Below are 18,796 nucleotides of genomic sequence, written 5' to 3' on the forward strand. Positions count from 1 at the left end.
AATAGTCCCTGCCGGGAGAGGTAAAAGGGTCAGGAGTAGGGCGGCAGGTGGGGAGGCCCCGGTTCTTGAGTCACCACCGGCGAGCCCGGTCGGTCCAGTGGGGGCCCCAGTTCCGATCCCGAACGCGGGACAGCCGATCCCTGTGGTAGTTACGCCCGTGAGTGAGGGGGATATGCCTCCCGAACGGGCCGCTCAGTTGGCGGCATGGTTGGGCAAAAACAACGAGAGTGCTCCGCACCAAGAGACACGGCGGCAGAGGCCAGGTTGATAATGAAGCAGTTGCGGCAATCGAGAGATGCTGCGAAGGCACCTTGTCCTCTTGTTTCCCCGCAGGTTCCCTCTGATAAACCGGCACCGGTCGTTGGAACAACAGCTGCAACAGATATGGCTCATGGTTCTGGTAAGCAGCCGTTGCCGATAGCAGGGGAGGGATCGTTACCCTCTAGGAGGGAAAAAATTGTTCAGCATATCCCGATGGATGTGAAAGAGAGGATTTGGGCCGATAAATATGTGAACATGTTTTCGTTGTTGACCGATCACTATGAGATAGAACACGTTAAAAATCAGAAGGAGTTGTTGCATCCGAGTGTATGGAGTGCAAAAATGGCGGGTTTCAGGGTGGAGGAAACAATCGCTAATTGGGCCAGGGCGTTCGGTATGTTTACTGCAATCATGGGGGAACGTAGGCCTGAAGTATTATCAGAATTGGCCTGTTATCAGACACGTATTATGGAATTTTTTGAAGCATATGAAGGTAATCAATGGATGGGTTATGATAACAAATTTCGTAAGGCCAAGGAGCACGACTCATCCCTGACGTGGGATTGTTTCGACTCCATTTCCTGGCAGAAGCAAGTTATGCCGAACACGGCGAGGTCGTCTTCTTTTGGCGGGAATGGCGCAGAGCCTTCCCGCCATTACTTGGCGGCGCCCTTTCGGGCAGGCGCCAATGGGGATCAGCACAACAAGAATAATGGGAACTCAGGTAAAAAAGGGGTGTGTTGGAGCTTTAACAGAGGCAAGTGCACTAGGCCACAAGGAACATGCAAGTTCAGGCATGAGTGTGCAGGGTGTGGACAGTCCTCACACCCCGAGAGTTCGTGCAGAGCAAAGAATGGTGAGACGGGAGGTAGAGGGGGGGCCAAACAGGTCTAACATCGCCCGAGGGGCACAGTTACCTACTCCTGTTGACATCATGGCATTGATCCCTTGGCTGAACCGATACCCAGACCATGTCTCCGCTGGGGTGTTGCGAGACGGTTTTTCATATGGTTTCCGCATCCCGGCGGGGGGTTTACGGGGGGAAGCACAGTGTAAGAATCAACTATCTGTGCAACGAAACACGACGGTGGTGCAGGCAAAAATTGCAAAAGAGGTGACCCGAGGTCGGGTTGCGGGGCCGTATGTGCACCCGCCTGTTGTTAATTTTGTATCTTCACCGTTGGGAGTAGTCCCCAAGAAGGACCCAGGTGAGTTTCGGTTGATCCATAATTTGTCTGCTCCTAGGGGTCTTTCGGTGAATGATGCGATTGACCCGGGACTGTGTTCGGTGCGGTACGCATCCTTTGATGAGGCCGTCGCCATGTTGAATCGCCTAGGGCCCGGAGCGCTGATGGCTAAATCAGATATTGAGTCAGCGTTCCGGTTGCTCCCGGTACACCCACAGGATCAGCGCCTCTTGGGTTTTGTGTTCCAAGGACGTTATTACATGGATAAATGTATGCCGATGGGTTGCTCCATTTCTTGTGCATATTTTGAGAAGTTCAGTACCTTTTTGCAATGGGCGTTCACTAGAGCCACGGGCCTCACACAGGTAATGCACTACCTTGATGATTTTCTATTTCTGGGGGCAGCCGGGGGCACGGAATGTGAACAGGCTTTGATGGAATTCTGTAATCTCATGAAAAGTTTTGGTGTGCCATTGGCACCGGGCAAGACAGTGGGGCCATCTACGTCTCTCGAGTTTCTTGGAATTGAGCTGGATTCAGTAGAGGGGTGCTTCCGTCTGCCCAGGGAGAAGGTAATGAAGTTTAAGGCCGCACTGGAAGTATGCATGGGCGAGAGAAAAGTAACTCTCCATCAGCTGCAACAGGTTGTGGGTCAGCTTAACTTTGCCCTCAGAGTAATACCGATGGCCCGCCCCTTTTCCCGCTCTATCGCACAAGCCATGGTGGGTCTCAAGGAAGGACACCACCGCACAAGACTGTCAGCCGAGGTTCGCCAGGACATGCGCATATGGTTGGCATTTCTGGTGGATTTCAACGGTCGTGTCGTGTGGAACAAGCCAGCAGTTTCCTCAGAGGAGCTGGGGTTGTGGACTGACTCGGCAGGGAGTGTGGGTTTTGGCGCCATATTTGGTGAGAAATGGTCGGCACAAACATGGCCGGCGTGGTGGCACGATAGTGGGCTCACAGGTAACATCGGGTTCCTCAAGCTGTTCCCCATTCTGGTGGCCTTGAAAACATGGCCAGAGGGGTTGCATGATCGTGCTGTGGTGTTCTGGTCTGATAATATGACTGTTGTTGAATGTATCAATAATCAGGCAGCACGTTGCAAATGGATTTTGAGATTGCTGAAGGAAATTGTCCTGCTATGTATGAGATTAAATGTCCACTTTAGGGCAAGACACGTGCCGGGGGTACTGAACCAGGCAGCTGATGCACTCTCTCGTTCCCATATGCAGGCCTTCAGGGGTTTTCTGCCCTCAGCGGACTTGGTGGCGGCACCATTTCCCGAAGCTCTCTGGTCTCTCGGTGCCCCGGATTACAAAACCTCGTGGGAGAGAGTTTAGCACCCAGGACAAGGAAGGCATATGAAGGAGCGTTCCGTTCATATTGGTCATTTTTGGGTTCAACGGGGGGGGGGAGCATTGGGGACAGGAAGAGTCTGTTCTGCAATTTCTGGTAGCACTACATCAGGCAGGCCGATCACTGGCAACAGCCAACAGGCACAGGGCCGCCATTGCCTTCATGGCACAGGCGCATGGCATCCAGGACCCCACATCGTCCTTTCTCGTGAAAAGAGCGTTGCGTGGGTGGCAACGCCTTGAGGGTCTGAGAGTGGATGGAAGGGACACGATAGATCTGGCTAGGTTGTCCCTGTTAATGTCCGTACTCCCTGCGACTTGTTCATCTCAATCAGAGACGGTGCTATTCCGGGCCGCTTTTGCATTAGCATTCCATGGGGCTATGCGGGTGAGCGAGCTGGTAGCAAGGAATAAGTGGGATACGGGGGGAGGTCTGTGTCGAGACCACATTCAGATTAAGGGTGACACAATGGTGGTCACAATAGCCAGTTCCAAGACCGATCAGGAAGCCATCGGGGACAGTGTGGTAGTCCAGCGGATCCCGGAGTCTCCCATGTGCCCGGTAAAATGCGTGGAGGAGTATTTAGCGGAGAGGGCGGCATCATGGGGGGGGAGTTTGTTGAGACACACCGATGCCACCCCACTGACGAGGTTTCAGTTTCAGCGGGTGTTAACAATGGCAATCGCGTCAGCGGGCTTGGACCCGAGCGATTTTGGGACCCATTCCTTCCGGATAGGGGCTGCTACGGAGGCTACAGCCAGGGGTCTGAGTGTTGAAAAAGTGAAACAATTGGGGCATTGGTCCTCGAATTGCTATAAGAGGTATGTGCGGTTGCACATGTTGTGAAGCCTATGTCATGCACTCACGCTTCTTGTTTTTTGTTTGATTTTCAGTTGCACGAGCAGGCCTTGCGGGGCGGTCAGTGCTGTTGACCCGACACCTGGGGACCAGCGGTCAAAGTTCACCGGCTGAAGAAAGAGTGGTGTGGGTCGTTGGCCACTCATACGTGAGGCGCGCCGCGGATGTATTCAAAGCAGGTGACATGATTCACGTTGCGGGGGAATACGGGTACAGGGTGACCTTCCACGGAAGGGGCGGGCTCTGTATTGACCAGTTTCAAGGTTTTATGGAGGGTTTGTTAGGGCGGACAAGGTCACCGCCGTCTGTAATCATAGTACATCTTGGGGGCAATGATTTGGTGACCATTGGTCGACGAGTACTTCTTGAGTTAATCTTGGCCTCGGTAAGCTGGTTGGCAAGGAGGGTTCCGGGGTGCACGATCGCATGGTCACACATGATTCCTCGGAAGGTGTGGCGGGGGGCCCTCTCTGTGTCAGCTTTGAATCACTCGGTAAAGAAGGTTAATAGCAAATTAGGTAGATTGTTTCGCACAGGAAAATTGCATTGTGTACCACATGGATGTATCCGGGGGGAACATATGTATCTGGAGGATGGGGTCCATTTGTCCCGGGAAGGAAATGTCTTACTCATAGGGGACTTCCTAGCTTGGTTAAAAAGTTTGAGTAGCCATGACCTATAGTAGGAGTTTTTGGGGGGTCCGGATAGCCGGTCAACTATCCGGCCTGTGGCGGTAAGGTCATGATCGGTGAGCAGTAATTGGAAGATCCCTAGAGGTGGGGCGCCACCCATTATGGATGGGAGCGCCCGGGGTGAGGCGGCCATTGGCCCCTCACACGGGGAGGCGGTACCCTCTAAGGATGGGGACGCCGAAAGGGAAGGCGGTCATCGGCCCCTCCCTGGGGAGGAGGGGCTACGGGCCCCTCCTGGGAATTTCCCGGGGCCAGGACATCCGCGACGGCGGATGTGGTAAGCAGTGTGGGGTGGGAGGGGGGTCTACGCTACCTTCTAGACACCTCACACGAGTCCTCGGACGACCACCAAGATGGCGCCGAGTAAATATGGGGCCCCCGTTAAGACAAGGGAAATTGGAAGTTGGCACAGAGGTACAGTCCTCTGTGCACCCGCCCCTCACAAGTGAGGGGGGAGTTATGGTATTAGGGATCTGACACCGGTTACGACCTTGCCGTTGGCCCGTAATGCTAGGATGTACAATTTGATTTTGAGAAAATGCATCGTAATGTGTAAATGAAATTGTACATGATATGAAACTGTTAATTTAATGTTTTAATTTTTGTTTCATATTTTTAATAAATACGGCCGGTGAGGGTAACTCCCTCACCGCCTTCCAAAAGCTCAAGAACCGTTTCCGTCTCCCCATTCTTGGGATTTGTGTTGGGAGGGGGTGACGGGTATCCCGCCCATATGGAAAGGGGCGACCACTCGGTCCCCCCGAACGTATGGTGGAGTACCCCGATCCCCCCGGGAAACCGTTTTGGGCGGGAGGCGTGGCTTGGCTGGTATGCCCGTAGTGGCGTAGCCGGGGCGCGCCTGTTCTCGCCCAAGAAGGGTTGTCCTAGACACCTACACCGTTCGAACCGCCCCGTAGGCGTGTTGGGGAAGGCCCACGCCCTCCCGAAGAAGGATAAAAGGAGCATCTTGCCAAGGAGGCATCCTCTTGTTCCTGTGCTTGGAAGCTGCACCTCCTCGTTGCTCGTGAGCCCGAGACGGAACAAGGAGCCAATTTTGACCCACCCACCAGCCCCTGATGACAGCGATTTGTATTGCAATAAAGTCAATTGACATGGATATTATCTCTTCTCAGGTTGTTTCGAAAAAAGTTGGGATGGTCGTGATATGACAATAAAATGGTTGTTCTTTTCTGGCGAGGTATCACAGCTAAGTGTAAAAACTGTTATGGCATAGTTGGAGGTTTATGTTTTAAAATGCCCAGTATAACTGTTACTCTCTTTAGTTTAAAAACTGTCGTATTTATTTTCTGGTCGGGCGGTAAGGTCATGATCGGTGAGCAGTAATTGGAAGATCCCTAGAGGTGGGGCGCCACCCATTATGGATGGGAGCGCCCGGGGTGAGGCGGCCATTGGCCCCTCACACGGGGAGGCGGTACCCTCTAAGGATGGGGACGCCGAAAGGGAAGGCGGTCATCGGCCCCTCCCTGGGGAGGAGGGGCTACGGGCCCCTCCTGGGAATTTCCCGGGGCCAGGACATCCGCGACGGCGGATGTGGTAAGCAGTGTGGGGTGGGAGGGGGGTCTACGCTACCTTCTAGACACCTCACACGAGTCCTCGGACGACCACCAAGATGGCGCCGAGTAAATATGGGGCCCCCGTTAAGACAAGGGAAATTGGAAGTTGGCACAGAGGTACAGTCCTCTGTGCACCCGCCCCTCACAAGTGAGGGGGGAATTATGGTATTAGGGATCTGACACCGGTTACGACCTTGCCGTTGGCCCGTAATGCTAGGATGTACAATTTGATTTTGAGAAAATGCATCGTAATGTGTAAATGAAATTGTACATGATATGAAACTGTTAATTTAATGTTTTAATTTTTGTTTCATATTTTTAATAAATACGGCCAGTGAGGGTAACTCCCTCACCGCCTTCCAAAAGCTCAAGAACCGTTTCCGTCTTCCCATTCTTGGGATTTGTGTTGGGAGGGGGTGACGGGTATCCAACCCATATGTTCCTGGCTATGGGAGTGCTGGAGTCTTATTCTGATCTCCCTGCCGTGATTTCTCGTTCTCTGTCTTCTTTTGATCTCTAATCAGCACTACCATGCTTCGACTAGGAAATTACAAAGCCTAAAAGGTGTGTATTTTTTCTTTTTTTTCTCTTGTCTTGATTTGCGACTGCCTCCGTGCTGGTGTAAATTTAGAACTTTATTCTAAGCCGAAGAGGCCCACGCTGTGCGGCTTTTTCAGTTTCCATGGCCTGGTGCAGAGATTTTAATGATTCGATTGAAGGACGACTCGCCTCTCCCACAGACGCAGGTTTGGCTCTCATGTTTCTTTTTCTAAAAAAATGACTTGCTGCAGTCAATCCTGTTTGCAGCCCGCTGAGCTAAAAACTCTTCATATGAAGTACTTTTTCCATGCCGCATTCTTCTGTGAGGGATAACACTTCAATAACTTTATACTCCGAACAAAGGGTTTGCCCAGCTGGCTTTCATTAGAGACTATCTCCCGAGGAGAATATCATTGGGGCCACGACTGCACCCCCACTCCCCCCAATGAAAAGCCACAGAGTATGAGAAGTGTAATTTTCAAAGCGTGAAGAGTGTACACAGGGGTTTTGCATTTGTGACCAGATCTGAAGTGTTTGCCTCTCACTGGGCATCATTCTTCAAAGGCAGAGGTACACATACTCTCTTTGTTCATATATGCACCTGTCCACAATCTGACACACTTGAGTGGGGTGGTATTTGCGCAGGATCACACTGAATTTCCAAGCATGGTGATAGAGCGTGCAGGACCACTAGCTCAATTTTATCATACTCACCTGGGCCCATAAAACATTCACACTTTGACCCAGTAAACCTGTGTTTTTATTTACTCTCAGTCCATCAGTACTTTGAGTCCTTTTAGGACTTATACCTGTAAACCATGACTTACCAGTCCTTGTCACCTTTGCTATAAGTCCTAGGGATCGAATAGGGAGTTAGAATAAACAGGCAGTATTTTAAACAGTTTACCTTTCCTGTAATAACAACAGACTCGGGGAAAGTTTTAAATGCTTTATCTATGCAAGTTTAAGTGAGTCATCATCCAAATTATAGAGATCATACATTTTATAAGTAATATATGATTAATAAGATATAAAGTTTGCAAGAAATCACAGTAACACCTTTAAACATTGGTACCTGGGAAAGGTGAGAAAGGGAACTAGCACAGGGACATACCACATGGAGTATATTTACCTAGAATGGTGTAATGACCAATCCTGGTCACGGGCTGGGGAAAAAGACAGGGCTCCCGACAAATCAGGTGCCCACGGGACAAAACAGGTACAGATCAGGACAGGTGACTTCCGCTAAGTGCAACACCAGCGTCATACTCCTCTCTAGCAAAATTTGGTACCCCGACTGGGTAATCGATAATTTCCCACAACACCTCGATTCTTCTGACAGAGTGCTCCGCCAGCACCTCTGCTCTCGATCTCCTATAGTGTGTTGGGTCAGTGACAGGTCAACTATTCGGACAAGTTGGACAATTTCTCTATCTGAACCTACCTTAGTTATACTATTTCTAGGGCAATGTACCACCCCTAAATGTTGAAAATCTATGTGTTCCCCTTCAGTGATTGGTCAGAAAAACGGGGAGAGGTCATCACACCATACTAAGATGAGGTAATTTCATTATTGGTTTCAATTGATTCCGGTTACCGCCCATAATTTATTTTCCCATGCACTTTTATTCCACCCAGCAATACTGTTCAACAAATTTGATACAATTTATATGGCTTCGGTTCCTCCTGAGGTCAGAAGGGCATTTTCTCATAGACATGGTGGGTAAGATGATTCTAGGCTGGGATTCAATGCCATTTCTTCAGCAACTTCGGAGTTAGAGTGCGCACGCGCAGCTTTTCCAAGATGGAGTTTGTATCAGTATTCAGGCCCAAGTACGAGCTAGCAGCAAAGTCAAAGAGAAACATATTAGGATACAAATATAAATGAATACACTGTATACCACTTATCTCTACTCCAACCCAATTACTTTATTTTAACTTTTGCATTAATAGTTAAGCAGAATGAACAAGCTTAGTAGAAGCAGCAGCATAAGCATTAGCATGTGAGGTTTGAAGCGGCCATTTTTGGCACTAGTGCTCAGAAGCAAGGAGTACCCACCAAAAGTACGTCACCCCTTGTGGATGTGGCAGACGCATGCGCAGTAAAGTTCGAGCGTTTTCGGTGGCCATTTTAAGACACTCGGATTACTGTTCGTAAAAAACACATAGGTAAGCTTCCCCTAGATACTAAAAATGTTGTGTAATGCAAATATTAATGGGCAAAACATGTTGATTAATATGTTATAGATTATTTCGAGAGGGTTGAATTTCCAAGCATGGTAATGTGTGGGAGTTGAGATTGATCACCTCCATCCCATCCAATGAAATGTGTGTATGTTTTCATACACATAATTCACTTAATATAATATGTCACCACAGTTTGTTACTACCTCAGGAGTCAATCAGCATATGACACAATGGGTGTTCATCTTAGGTGTTAGATCCCATAATTAGGAATGCTTTTGGGCTGAGATCTAGCCATGGACTCAGCAGTTACCTGTGCTCTAGGCATTGGCGAATGGAATAATGGTCCTCCAAAAAAGCAGGGTAGCATAAGTGCCATCACACGTTACAGGGTTGACCCTTTATCCGAGCCTTAGCACACCAACAGCCTTGTATTTGCGCTCAAAAGAATAGTGGATGGGGACAGAATGGGAACTACAGGAAGTAAACTTCCTGCTCTCTGAAATCCAAAGTACCAAGGGGAATGCCGGAGGCAGCAAATGGCAAGCCAGGGTTAGCAAACTCTAATGTTTGTCAGTGCATACCCTTAATGTATTCTCAAATTTCACTGTATTAACATAGGGGCTTTCTTCTATGAGGCTATGTTATTCATTCTATGAGCATGACTTTAAGCCACAAGTCTTTGTTTGGAAATCCTCCGGTTTAGTTTACAATTTGCTGTAAAATGTATACATGTACATGAATTCTTACTTTCTTTAGGAAACCTTGGGCCTGATTATGAGATAAGGCATTATTTATCGATACCATGGGTTAGGTTATTTATCAGATGCGATAAAGAACACCTATTACAAGTCCATTGGGAATAACATGCGGATTTTGGTTTTTAATGTACCAAAATCCGCATGATACAGTAAATACCATATGTTTTTTTGCCCTGTTAAATTTAGGCAGGTTTGACGTGCCGAAATTTAAAGAAAGTTGAATTATTTAACGCATCTGATAAATATCGAATGCGTTCAATACCTTCAAACACGTAATTCTGATTAATTCATAAACAGGACTTTACGCATGGGTCGAAATATTACAAGGAACTTGTAATAAGGCCCATTATCCTTTGGTACCCAGGTGCAGTGTATACGCATTGGTGTGAAATCCATTATCTTTTACTTTCTATGCTTTTGGCACATCCTAGTAGACCTCATTTGTACCACTAAAAACCTTTTATTCACAAAATGTGTAAAACAAATGTTTATTTAAGATAAGCCAGTGGATTACTCATTATTTAAATGACAGCTGGTTTTATCTGCAATATAGGTGATGATGATGTTGAGGGAGTAGCCGAGAAAAGAGGTAGACAGTCTTTGCATAGAGTCTAGGACACTTCCTTACTTTACTCTTCTGCATTGGGAGGTGGTGGAAGTGTATATTCAGAAAGTGCCACACACTTCTGCCACTTTTCTGTGTTGGATGGTACAGCAGAGCTCTTCGCAAAGCATTTGCATTCACTGGATAAGTTATTTCTTAAAGACATTTTGAAGACTGACAATTGAATGTACTTGTTAGGTTTCATGGGAATCTTCAACTTATTTGAGTTTTTCCAATTAATAGATGTGGATTTGTAAATATTACCACCTCATTACTGGATAATTTGCCACATCAGGTCAAGGACTAGTACAGTTCAGTTCAAAATCTTTATTCGGTTTTCATTATTCGAGAAAAACCATAAAAGTACAGATTCAACATGGTTCCAGTTAAGATCATTTTTAAAAAAAACATAATTCATTATATAGTTTAAAATAGAACATACAATAATTAATTAAGATTAGGTCGATGATTTACACAAAATTTTAAAAAACAGGCAATGGATTTAGCATATAGTTCGCTTTCTAACATCAAAAGTGCTAGAAATGCTGGTCGGCAGGTTCGAATTCCCAATTGTCTCAGTAATGGAAGAATCCATCGTCTACGTGGAGCCTCATAGAATTTACAGAACAGGGAGACGTGGATTGAAGATTGAGGTGAGTTATTGTCACACCGACATGGTGGCAAATTCTTAGTCCAATCATTCTGCTTAGGAAACGAGATCAGCCTGTGAAATGTGGTTAGTCTAAGTCGAGTAAGCAGGAATTTCTCAAATTGGGTTAGTTTGTACTTTAGATATGGCTGAATTGAAAAGGAGGTTTGAATGGTCAGCAGGTGTTGAACTGAACACTTTCCTATTTCTTCAACCAGTCGAAGGGCTCCCAAGTGGTGAAGAGAAATCTTTTTTAGGTCTTTTCTAGGTATTTCAGAGATAGTGGTTGGATGAGTAAAATATCTCAGCAGACCTAAATCATTAAAAAAGGACTTTACGTAAGCTAATCATCTGATCTCTTGACTGTTGTCAAGTTGCATGCATTCCTCCATAAGAGAGCGGGTTAAGACACACTGTTCAGTGGTCCATATGCGCCGCCATAGCATTATGGGCTGGATCTTTATGATATCTACTACGTAGTCCAGTCCTAATTCTAGATGACAGCCATACGTCGTTGTGCTCTGGGCGACTGACAAAAGGTATCTAATAAAGAAATTCTCTACCTTCTGTAACACTTCAGTGTTTGAGTAACCCCATAGCCCTGAACCGTAGGTTGCCACACTGATGCATTTGGACTGATATATTTTTAGCATCTCTTCAGGCGATCTCTTGCCTAACTTTTGTGCAAAAGCCACCAGCGCTTTTGTTGTTCTTAAGAATGATAGCTTCCTACCTTGAATTGCCCTTACCCAGCTTGTCTTATTATCAATTACGATCCCTAGATAAGGGTAAGAAGTAGTGGTCTCTAAACTTGAGTTATTAACAAATATTGCTTTGCTTTTAGTTGTATTTCTTCCCGGACCAATGTGCATTGTAAATGTCTTTTTTATATTAATTTTGAGATTCAGGGACTGAATAAATTTACAATATGTGTTTAGCGAGCGCTGTAGCTGTACAGGGGTTCTGGCCAGAATGACGGCGTCGTCGGCATATAAAAGTGCCGGTATAGGATGGCGCCGTATTGATGTAAATCTTGACTCTCTATGACCATCTCCTGCTCTGCACCGGTGGGTCAACTATTTCATTTGCAAAACCCAGATTTGTAGCTGCCATTATTTCATTCATGTGGTCTCTGACACTCGTATGTGAAAAATGTGTCGGGTTTTTTCCATCCTCGTCCTCAATACCACATTTTTTGGAGCCGCTATCTTTGCACAAGGTCAAATTAAAGTCACCACCCCATATTATTGTTACCGATCTTTTAATGTGTTTCTGAAGTAGATTCTGAATTAAGGAGGAAATCTCATTTAAAACTTCGGTTAAATCTAACGTATTCAAATTATTATAAAAATGTATAATAATGGAAAAAATAGAAGTCTTATGGACCATCATTAAAACCTGATAGTTGGAGCCCAGTTTTAAAACTTCGATTTTATCAGCAACTAGGGTATTAATATGATATTTGATATTTGAGGGGTATTTGTAGAGCGCAACGTTCGCTCCGGAGGGAGCATCTTGTCGCTAAGAAACCTAAGTGAACCAGTCCAGGGGGTTAGATGGAAGCTTTGGAGTACTCGTCCGGAAGATTAAAAATCCATGTTTTAAGAAGCTTTCTAAAGGGCTTTTCCTGGGTTTGTTGTCTGAGATTTTTAGGGAGTTTGTTCCAGGCTTTAGATGCAAGGAAGCTGAGGGTTTTCTCACCCTTCGTTTTCAGGTTGTATTTAGGGAGAAGGATGAGGTTGTCATTGGTTGAGCGAAGGTGACGGCTGGGCGTGTAATGGGGAAAGCGCCTGGTGAGGTATTTGGGGCCTGTCTTGTTATAGGCGCGGAAGGCTATAATCAGGATTTTAAAAAGAATCCTTTTGTGAAGGGGGAGCCAGTGGAGTGAGTGAAGCGCTGCAGAGATGGAGGATCTGCGGGGTAAGCCCAGGACAAGGCGGGCAGCTGTGTGAAGTACACTCTGCAATTTAAGGAGGGTGCTCTTTTTGACTCCTGCAAGCAAGCCATTGCAGTAGTCCAGTCGCGAGATTATGAGTGCGACTGTCACCGTCTTTCTGGCATTGATGGGGAGAAAGTCGAAGAACTTTCTGAGGGATCTGATCGTTCCGAAGCATTTGCCTGCAATGGTTCTGGCATGCTGGTCAAAGGAGAGTTCAGAGTCGAAGATTATGCCGAGGTTCCTGGCTGACGACACCGTCTGGGGGGGGGGCAACAGAATTATCTGGCCACCATAGTGCTGGACAGAAGGAGATATTTGTGCCAATCGGGAGGATCTCTGTTTTGCTTGAGTTGCATTTCAGATGGTTATTGTCCATCCATCGGAATACTTCGGTCAGGCAGTGTTTAAGGTTGAGTTCAGCTCTGGTCGATAGTTTGTCAAGCGGCACAATGAGTTGTGTGTCATCGGCATATGAAGTGACAGGTATGCCAAATGATTCTATCAAGTTAAGGAGGGGGATGAGGTATACATTAAAGAGGAGGGGGCTTAGGATGGAACCTTGCGGGACACCTGAGGGGACAAGTTTGTTTTTGGAGTGGAAAGGGCCCAGCGTGACGGCTTGGTAACGGTCCGAAAGAAAAGATGTAATCCAGGATAGGGCGGTGTCGGAGATTCCAATGTCCCTGAGTCTACTGATGAGAATGGAGTGGGAGACGGTGTCAAACGCCGCCGTTAGGTCGAGAAGGATAAGGATGCAATTCTTTCTCTGATCTTGTAGAGTTTTTATGGTGTCGGACAGTTCAATGAGAGCAGTTTCTGTCGAGTGTCTGGGGCGGAATCCGGATTGTTGGGGATGGAGGAAGTTGTTATCATCCAGGTAACGCTTCAGCTCGTTGTGGACTAGGTGTTCCGTAATTTTACCCAAGGCCGGGAGTAGCGTAATAGGGCGGAGGTTGGTGAGATCCGTCAAGGGTTTATTTGCTTTCTTTATAAGGGGTTTGACGATCCCTTTTTTCCAACGGTTGGGTACTGATCCTGAGCTAAGCGAGCAGTTGATTAGGCTGTTGATGATCGGGTTGACCTCATCAATGAGTTGATGAAGTATCATAGGGGGACAAGGGTCGGATGGGGCACCAGATTTGCAGGCCAGGATGGCTTTTTTCGACTGTTCAAAAGTGACAGTGGGGAAATGACTTAGTGCAGGGCTTGAGGGGGCCAATGGAGGGGACACTGGAGGGGCAATGGGGGGGGGGAAATTGATTTGGAGCGAGGCAATCTTTTCCTCGAAGTAGTCAGAAATTTGATCACAAAATTTCTGGGAAGGGGGAATTTCAGGCTGGAGTGCCTTTGGATGCGTGAAAGATTTGACGATTGAAAACAGAACTTTTTGTTTTTGGCCTGCGTTTTTTATGGCATTGACATAGTGTTTTTTTTTTTTGCCAGTTTGATTTCCGCGAGGTAGTTTTTCCTTGTTGTAATATAGGAGGACCGGTTGGTAGCCTCATATGTCTTCCGCCATTTTCTTTCTGCTTTTTTACATAGCAGATGCATTTTAGCAAGGTCTGGTGTGAACCAGGGAGCATTAATTTTAGTTTTGGTTTTGCGCCGGGAGGCACAGGGGCGTGAAGGCGGGATTCTGGATTTAATTTCTTGAGTAATCCAGTTTTGGAAGAGATCGGCATCAGTGTCGACATTGCCGGAAAGAGTGGGAGCTTGTGTTAGCATTGAGGGATTAAAAGCAATGTTATCCTGGACCTTTTTCCAATTGATATGGTTATCAGGGTTGGAGGCAACTTTGTCACGATTGGGTAGAATTTTGTTCAGGATATGGAATGGGATCAAGGAGTGATCAGACCAGATCTGAGGGAGAGGGGAAAGGGTAATCAAAGAAGGGAAATTAGAGCAGATTCCATCAAGGGTATGGCCTAGAGAGTGGGTGGGTGAGGTGATAAATTGCCTAAAGTTGAACATCTCGAGGGTTTGTAAGAAATTGATGGTATGGATATCTGTATATGATTCTAGATGGAGGTTAAAATCACCAAGGAGGGTGAAGAAAGGGTATCTAAGAGAGAGTTGTCCTAGGGAATCGTACAGAGAGTCGAGAAACTCAGTTGCATTGCCCGGTGGGCGGTTGATAAGTCCGCCAGAGAACGAAGTGTGTTCGTTCAGTTTTATAGAGAAACCTAGTCCCTCAGTTTTTCTCAAAGGCTCTAGACTAAAGGTGTGGCAGTGGAAGGAGTCTTTAAGGATAATTGCAACACCTCTGCCTCGGCCCTTGGCTCTATCTTCCCGAAAGAGGGAGTAGCCCAGGGGAAGAGCAACGGCGATATCGGGGTTACTATCTGCTGTAAGCCATGTCTCAGTTATCATGAGGCAGTCGAGGTCGGACTCCAAGATGAGGTCGTGTATGTCTTGGTTGTGCTTGCACATGGAGCGAGCGTTGATCAGGCCACCTTTAAAGGAGGGTAGAGGGGCCTGAAGTAAATTGGCTGATGGGACGGCTGAGTGGAGCTCAGCGGACCAGTGGCAGAGTTTGCAGCTGAGAGGGCCTAAAAGTGTGGTTGGGTCAAGTATGCATGGGCAATGCCTGGAGGGCTGTAGTTGAAGAAGATCGCTGGGTTGGTAGGTGATACGGGGAGTGAGTTGGGCAGAGTTTCCTGCGCCTGTCGCGGTCTTGGCGCGGACGGGCGCAGACGGGCTTGCCTTAGGCGCGCCTTCGGCGCGCAGACGGCGCTCCCGCTGCGCTCGTCCGCTGCGCGTCCTATGCATGCACATTTGAAGGGCGGGTAAGGGGGCGTGGCCTCCAAGGGGGCGGAGTTAGCGCGCACGCCGCTGGGGATGGCGGCGGCAGGCAAGGACCTGAGAGAGCGCGAGCAGCTTTTGAATCAGCTGGGCGCTAAGGTGAGATCGAGCGCTAGGTTGTGCTTTGTGTATTAAAAGCAGGTAAATGGTGACACAGAAGATACAGTGCAGTAAAAGTACAAGTTTTTTTTAAAATTAACAACAGAGTACCTCCAGCCCCGGCTTTCCGCCTCAAGGCTGGGTCAAGGTTTGCTGGTAGCCGCTCTGAATCAGCGGGTTAAGTAGGGCGGGTAAGGGGGCGTGGCCTCCAAGGGGGCGGAGTTAGCGCGCACGCCGCTGGGGATGGCGGCGGCAGGCAAGGACCTGAGAGAGCGCGAGCAGCTTTTGAATCAGCTGGGCGCTAAGGTGAGATCGAGCGCTAGGTTGTGCTTTGTGTATTAAAAGCAGGTAAATGGTGACACAGAAGATACAGTGCAGTAAAAGTACAAGTTTTTTTTTAAATTAACAACAGAGTACCTCCAGCCCCGGCTTTCCGCCTCAAGGCTGGGTCAAGGTTTGCTGGTAGCCGCTCTGAATCAGCGGGTTAAGTAGGGCGGGTAAGGGGGCGTGGCCTCCAAGGGGGCGGAGTTAGCGCGCACGCCGCTGGGGATGGCGGCGGAAGGCAAGGACCTGAGAGAGCGCGAGCAGCTTTTGAATCAGCTGGGCGCTAAGGTGAGATCGAGCGCTAGGTTGTGCTTTGTGTATTAAAAGCAGGTAAATGGTGACACAGAAGATACAGTGCAGTAAAAGTACAAGTTTTTTTTAAAATTAACAACAGAGTACCTCCAGCCCCGGCTTTCCGCCTCAAGGCTGGGTCAAGGTTTGCTGGTAGCCGCTCTGAATCAGCGGGTTAAGTAGGGCGGGTAAGGGGGCGTGGCCTCCAAGGGGGCGGAGTTAGCGCGCACGCCGCTGGGGATGGCGGCGGCAGGCAAGGACCTGAGAGAGCGCGAGCAGCTTTTGAATCAGCTGGGCGCTAAGGTGAGATCGAGCGCTAGGTTGTGCTTTGTGTATTAAAAGCAGGTAAATGGTGACACAGAAGATACAGTGCAGTAAAAGTACAAGTTTTTTTAAAATTAACAACAGAGTACCTCCAGCCCCGGCTTTCCGCCTCAAGGCTGGGTCAAGGTTTATTAGATATAAATAATATCAAACCTCCCTTGGCTCTTCCAGATATTGACGGAATGGCTTTTGAAAAATAGGTTTTGTAGCCCAGCAAATGAACTGGGGTAAATAGCCATGTTTCCTGCAGAGCAATAATATTATGTAGTGTTGCCTCTGTACTCCAGTTAATGTTCGTGAGTTTATTCTGAAGTCCAGCTACATTCCAGAAGATACTATCTAACGTTGGGCTCCCTTTATCAGATTCAACTGGCACTTTGGAATTCGTTGGGGAGGCTACTATCTTGGGTATACTGATTATTTGTCTCTGTTCGGTCTCTCCCTCACCTGGTATGTCTCCCCTATCTCCAGTAAACGTTGGGCTTGTTAAGTCGAACAGACTTGCTAATGGTCCCTTAGGGGTGTTTAGAGAGACCTTTGTATTTAATGGACATATGGCCATGGGATGAGCGTCATTGAGTCAGTCAACCCCGTCCAAGCTGGTAAGGGCAACAAACCTGTTTGAGGTCTGGATGTCGAAAACTGAGCCCCCCAGGATGTTATAATTTGGGTTAATTGATCTTCGTTGGTGTGGGAGTAGTGACCTGGGATAAAAATAACTCAGGTCATGTAATCTAATCCCTTCCCCTCTACTCTTGTGGTACCAGTCGTTAATGAACGAGATAACCCTGTGATCTCTAAAATTAATGATTATCACATCACCTTGCGTGTCTTTGGGCCTCTGCCCTACCCAACCAAGCCTTCTCACATTTAAAATTTCCCCATTGATATTAGGGGGTAAGGGTCTATTATTCCCTAGCCAGTATATTACCTTGTTTTTAAGGTCCGAATACCCTTCAGTTTTCCCTGTTTTCAATTCTGGAACCTCTGCCAGTGTTGCAACATAGGGGGCTGCTTCTGGCGGGAGGTCTATCTGTATGTTGGAGCCATTTGAGTTCCTGATATTTTGCCTCTCCCTCTCATCTTTTCTGTATATATCCAATGGATTACTTTGGTGTTCTACGGTTTCTTTTCCCGCGGGCGTCTTAGATGTTTTCGAGGCATTCATTGTCTTCATAGGGGGCAATGATTTTTCCGTTAGTGGAAGTGTCGGTTTTAGTGTTTTATTTCCTTTGTTTGAGTCACGCGGCCCAGAGTTTAATGCTAGTCTTAATTTTCTGTTGTCTTCTACTAGATCCTTTATTAGGGTTGTATTTGTAATGATAGCTTCCTCTATTGACCCCAAGTGAGTTGCTAGCCTTTTGACTCTTTCAACAAGGGGCAACAGTAAGGATTTTACTAGCACCTCGATATTCCCCATTAGATCTTGGTTTAGATGTTGGTGTCGGGGGGAATGGTCGATGGCTGGCCTGAAGCTATGATCTCTGTTCCTATAGTATGAGTAATCGGGTGGAGTCGGGAGATGTTATGTATTTTAGCCTGCCTCCCCTTTTGACTGTTTACCCCCTTTTTCTCTTTAACACCTTGAATGCTATGGGGATTTTTCCCCTGTGCTGGAATTTGACAGATACCACTTTACATGACGAGCTGGGCTCGTCATGAGCGTGCGAGGAGGCTACTGCATGACGAGCCCAGCTCGTCATGAGCGTCGAAGGGGTTAATGTGGGCCTTTTAGATGGTACTGGGGCCTGGGAATTGTTCTTTTGATTGGACCTTAAAGGGTGAAGCATCAGGGATTCTTCAGGGATTATTTCTAGCACAAGATCTGTACTGGTGTCCCTACTAGTATCGGCCCTATTGGGTACGGATATTGTTGTAGTTTCAAGAAATATAGAAGGGATGCTAATTTCGCTATTTGTGGGTTTTTCCTACCCATTAATCGAATTTGGAGTGGTGGCTTGTTGTATTAACCCCAGCGAAGAGCGCCTATTCTGAAGTTCTGTGGAAAGACGGCGCTCGGCGTTGGCAATTTCTTGTTCCAGCGCTGTGGCCGCCTTTGTAATATATTGATCTATCGTGCCCCTCAAGGACGCTCCCGGTAGGGATTTCCTTCCCTTATTATACCTAGCACCCCTTGGGGACATGGCCGATGATACTCTAATACAGAATTGCGATGTAAGCACGAGCACGATGCTAGTATATGCAACGAGGGACAATATAGCAAACAAGGCAATAGATGGTAGGTCCAAGGATCAAAGTACCTTATTTTGTGAGTAGTCTGGTGTTCCGGGCAGTTGATTAAGGGGGACCGGGCCCGGCCTGGCCTCCTCTGGTCTCTGAGGGCCTCA

The sequence above is a fragment of the Lissotriton helveticus genome, chromosome 3_1 (assembly GCF_964261635.1).
Source record: "Lissotriton helveticus chromosome 3_1, aLisHel1.1, whole genome shotgun sequence".
Lineage (NCBI taxonomy): Eukaryota > Metazoa > Chordata > Amphibia > Caudata > Salamandridae > Lissotriton > Lissotriton helveticus.